General features: G+C 47.7%; 1 long non-coding RNA gene across 1 annotated transcript in view; it reads left to right on the forward strand.

Annotated features, from left to right (window-relative positions):
* The window catches only part of LOC122173730 (uncharacterized), a 39,657-nt gene that overhangs the window by 21,120 nt on the left and 12,925 nt on the right, over positions 1–5,612 (forward strand). The window lies entirely within an intron of this gene.

Here is a 5,612-nt window from a genome sequence, read left to right on the forward strand (position 1 = left end):
AGCCAATCAGATTCATTCTCTCTCTCTCTCTCATACACACACACACATATACAGGCATGGAAGAATTCTAGTTCTGTTTCTTTCGGAGTGAGAATGACAAATTCCATAAAGATTCTTTTGACAGATCAGTTCAACAGCTTCCTCATCCCTTTCAAGCCATAGTACAAATTATTGCAAGACATACACTGGAACATGCTTACAGTGAACCTGGCTAGAGCTTGCATTTTAGGGCCAGATCCTCAGCTGGCATAAATCACCATAGCTCCATGGAGTTCCAACCCTCTGATTTGGTCCCTTGGGGCCAGGGAGCATGTGTTCCCTTGTATTTGGTATATGGCCTTGCAAAGCGATGAAGCTCAGTATGTAATCTTAGTAATAGAGTCAGTCTCTGCTGGTAATAGTGCAGTAGGATGAAAGTCACGAATTGCTTCAGTGCATTGCAGTGTGTAAATTGGAATTCTGTTTGTGGGGTTAAATTCACCGTAGGAGGAGAGGCGAGTACAAGACCCATTCAACACTAAAACCCTCAAATTAGGCTTATGTGATGCATACTATTCACTGTGAAAAACAAATGAATTCTCTATACGCAGCTTCCAAGGCATCTATGCTCATACTGCTGATATTTTCAGTTTGTCAAATCACAATAGAACAAAGCTGATTTTTTTCGTAGCCCTTTCATATTCCAGGTAGCCCATCACAGTGGGTTGGACACATGTAGTACAGGGACTGCGTTAAGCCAACGTCATACTCTCAGCAATGGCACACACGGTAGCCTTGGACGTTAGATCTTGTTTTAACTGAACAATGCAATGTTTGCTCGGACACTGACGTTCTCGCTCTATTTTTTATGGCACGTGTCATAACCTTCAGGTGAGCAGCAGTTGCCAGATACTCGTTGAAGGAATTGTGGCTTCTCATCAAAGGAGGGCACCTTCACAAGGCCAGCACCCTCCCACACTAAGCCCATCCGCCCCTCATGGTGTGAGACTTGGACCATGGCAAATGCACAAACAATTAGAGCGAATACAGGGCTAAACCCTCAGCTGGTGTAAATAAACATAGCTCCATGAAAGTCATTAGAGGGATAGTGATTCGCCCTAGCTGAAGATGTGGCCCATTATTTCTTCCTTTCACTCTCTACTTCCTTCCTGATAAGCCTGTTTGCAGACTACCATGGATGTATATCCATTGCGGTGAATATCTATGGCCAGAAAACCCTAACTGCCTTGTGGTATCTGTTTCATTATTTGAGACATCTCTCACTTGGGGACTCCATCCCTTCCAGAGAGATGGACTCTGTGATCTAATTAACTGTTCTTCACCTCTAACTGCTGTGATCCTATATAGTAACAACCAATATTTATCATGACAAGCCCTATTAAAGGGATCTGGTGGGGGTAAGCGGGACAGGGGTAGTTACTGTACCAACATGCTCCTTCCAAATTTGTCTTGCACCTTTGAATGCCCCAGAGAAAACCCAGCTTGGAACCTTGGCTCTCCTGATCCTTTTGAAAACTCAGCCATGCTTCAGGGTGTATCGTTCCCCGCATGATGGGGATGTGATAGGACAGGTGCCCTTAAAAGAAGTAGGGCAGAAGGGAAACAACTCCTGCTGGGTATTTTTGAAAACACAGTGTAACATACCATCACCCAGTGTGCATTTTTTAAAATGGTTTTGTTTTTCTGAGGAATTTGATGTCTCCCTCTGGGCTGAAATCCAGCACTACAGTAGTTACAGGCCTAGCAGCATCTCTGAACAGCCACGAGGAAGAATTTAAAAATTTTAAAAATACTCTGAAAGTGAATAAATATGGAGACTCCATTCTCCTTCCAGTTAGGGATGCCAACTTTCTACCCGCACAAAACTCAACACCCTTGCCACGCCCCTCCTCCAAAGCCCCGCCCCCACTCACTCCATCCTCTGTCACTTTCTATCCCCACACTCACTCACTCGCTCATTTTCACCAGGCTGGCTGAGGGGATTGAGGTGCAGGAGGGGGTGAGGGCTCTGGCTGGGCATGTAGGCTCTGGGGTGGGGCCAGGGATGAGGGATTTGTGGTACAGGAGGGGGCTCTGGGCTGGGGCTGAGGGGTTCAGAGTGCAGGAGGGGGCTACAAGCTGGGAGAGGGGGTTGGAGGGCAGGGGTGTGTGATGTCTCCAGCGGGGGAGGGGGGGGTGAAGGCCCTGGAGTGGTCCTGAGGATGTCGCAGTAAGCCTCAGCCACATTAAAATCCAGAGCCATGATGCAAAAAACAACCGTAATGGGAAATGTGAGCTTACGGTGTAGAGGCTGGAGCAAACTCTAGAAAGCTAGTGTGCTCCTTGATGGGTAAGAGCCAGCTGAGGATCTGGCCCAATGATGATAAAAAGACGGTTACTTACTTGCACCATAACTTTTGTTCTTTGAGATGTTTATTCTACTCAGGTGTGCACAGGTACTACTAGGCAAAGTTCTCCAGCTTTGGTGTGCGTGGCACATACACACCTAAGTGGAATACACGTCTGCAACCATTTGAAGAAGAACCAACATTTAGGATTATTTTAAATTCTTTGGGTCAGGGTCTGTGTGTGTGTGCGTATATATGTTCCTACAGGGCCTAGCCCAACATGTCCCTAATACTCTTAAGACCGGCCTTACTGGGTCAGACCAAATGTCCATCTAGCCCAGTGTCTTGTCTTCCGACAGTGGTCAATGCCAGGTGCCCCAGAGGGAATGAACAGAACAGATAATCATCAAGTGATCCATCCATCGCCCATTCCCAGCTTCTGGCAAATAGACTTTAAGTCCAGAAGGAACCATCATGATTGCAGGCCACAGAACCTCACCCACCCATTCCTGTACTAGATCTCTAACCTCTGGCTGAGTTACTGACATCCTCAAATCTTGATTTAAAGAGTGCAAGTTACAGAGAATCCCCCATTTACTCTAGTTCAAACCAGCAAGTGACATGTGCCCCATGCTGGAGTGAAAAATCTCCAAGATCTGTCTCAATCTGACCTGGGGGAAAATTCCTTCCCAACCTCAAATACTGATTGAGGCCTTTACATCCTACCCTAATATAAGTATTTAAATAAAGATTGATGATGATGCAAGGAAGGAAAACTGTGCCCTAACCTTGGGGGAAAGGAACGTGATGTCTGAAGTTGCCTCACACCATTTCACAATCTGCCACCACATCAGAAATGGACAAGAAGGTTAGATTAAAACCCAGTCTGCACCGTAAAACCTGTCCCTACCCTTGGCAACACTTGTACGCCTGGTTATGCCCATAAAGTGACTGAAATGGAACTGGAAATATGCTGATTGGTGGAAGTGTGTGTGAGCGTGTATGTGTGTACACGTGGAAACGCAGGACTGACAGAGCATGGAGAGGGTGCTCTGTGCATGGTGGGGTTAAAGTGTGATCTGATGTAGATTAGTATTCATGCGTGACTGTTTACCTTTCATCTCTCCTCTCACGTTGGGGACAGCTGCCATGTAGCTGATTTCTGTGCCTTAGGGTCTTGCTCAACCGTCTCAAAGTCCAGCTGGTTTGTCGCTATCTAATCAGGGAAGTTGTTTGTTAAAGTGGTCTGTTTCCCCACTCCACCTCACAATCCTCATCTCAGAAATACTGGCCTTTAATCAGCGTTATGAGAAATCTTCCACAGTCCTGGCTCCACAGCAATCAGTGCAGCCTCCCGGCAAACCTGTCAGGGCGCTAGACATGTGGGGTGCCTCTGCCTCATGTCAGCAGGAGCACCAGCAAGCACTGTGGATCCCAGATCCCCTTATCTACAGAGGGAATGGGCTTGCTACACCATCCCTGCACAGTACACTCCTCTCTGCATCTGGCCAGCTCCACCAGCATGGGCAGAAGGGGAGAGGCCCTCAGCCTGGCCTCTACCCCTCCTGCGTGTGGATTACTTACACCCAAAGAGGCACTGCAGTTGCCCCATGCCCTTCATGGAAGGCACAAGGGGGAAGGCTCTTGGAGTCTGCACTGGGCCCAAACACAAAATGGCCCCCAGTGTTGCCAATACCCACTAATACAGACTCTCTCCTCCCACATGTATGCACAGACTCCCCTGGACCCCAGCTCTCTTCAACAGCCACCTACACACACACGCACCCTTCACAAACTTCCCCTTCTACACATACCTCCCTGCACACAATCACAGGTCCCCCGTGCTCACACACACAATCATACTCTGCATTGTCCCTCGCCCCAGTCCTTTCATCCCTTTACCGACAACCACAAAACGCACTCTCTGATGTGCCCACAATCACACACTCCCCTTTCTTCATATATGCCCAATTATACCCTCCCTATACACAACCACAACTCTTTCTCATGAGCACAACCTCACACACACACATCCCTGACATACTCACACAGCAACAACATACACCCGTGCCCTGCACACTGAAGGAGAAGTGTCTTTGGGCTGAGGGGCAAGACACTGCGCTGGGGTTCAGGGTTCTGTTCCCTTCTCCGCCACAGACCGTGTGAGACCTTGGCCAAGTCACTTAGAGTACCTCTACACTTGGAGTTGGAGGTGTAAATTCCAGCTCAAGGAGACATACCTGCGCTAGCTCTGATCGAGCGAGCATACTAAAAACAGCGTAGGTGCGGCAGCACAACCAGCAGGATGGGCTTGCCACCCCGAGTACATATCTAGCATCTTTGCTGGGTACGTCTTTGGGGCAGCATGCCACTCACACTGCTATAGCTACGCTCTCTTTTTAGCATGTTAGCTCAATCAGAGCTGGGGGGGTATGTCTCCTCCAGCTGGAGATTACACCCCCAGCTCCAAGTGCAGACAGCACCTTAATCGTCTTGCACCTCAGTTCCCCATCTGTAAAATGGGATCAATATTTCTCTCTCTCAGGGGTGTTGGGAGGACAAAATCCATTAGTGAGGGACTCACATGTTATGGGGGAGGAGAGCCAAATAAGTACGTAGGGTCTCTTTCCAAGCATTTTTAAAACCATTATTAATCATTTTTAATTTTTTTCCCTAAAGAGAATCTATGTGAAATATACATTGTGTGTGGGCCTGATGTGACTAGAAAGACTCCCGCTGTGGGCTTTGGAGAAGGCACCAAATGAGCAATGCATTGCTTCAGAGACACTATCCAAATGGAGAGGTACACTTCTGCACCTAGCAATGTCATTTGGCTGCGTAATCTTAAGAGGGCTCCCTGCCTTTATCTAGCTGCAAGCTGGCTAGGTATAATAATCCTTGCTTGAATGAAGACAGAGGGCTTGAGTGTTTAAACAGAGCTAGCATCCCTTCCCAGGGGCAAACATGCAACCTATGCATCCCTGCTTCTGGAAAGCCCTTAATGCCTGTGCCTTGTGGGCTGCCCAAAGTGATTTAGGCTACGAAGTTAGGTCAACCCAGCTATGTTGCTCAGGGATATTTAAATCTACATTTCCGAGGGATGTAATTAAGCCACCCTAACCCCCAGTGTAGACAGTGCTAGGCTGATGGAAGAATTTTCAGATATAAAGAGTCCGATGCAGCATCCACTGAAATCATTAGAAAATTTCCTACGGACTTCAGGGGGGCATTGGCTCGGGCCCGTAGTGGTAAGGAAGAAAAGTAACATGCTGACAAAATGATGAA

The sequence above is a fragment of the Chrysemys picta genome, chromosome 6 (assembly GCF_011386835.1).
Source record: "Chrysemys picta bellii isolate R12L10 chromosome 6, ASM1138683v2, whole genome shotgun sequence".
Lineage (NCBI taxonomy): Eukaryota > Metazoa > Chordata > Testudines > Emydidae > Chrysemys > Chrysemys picta.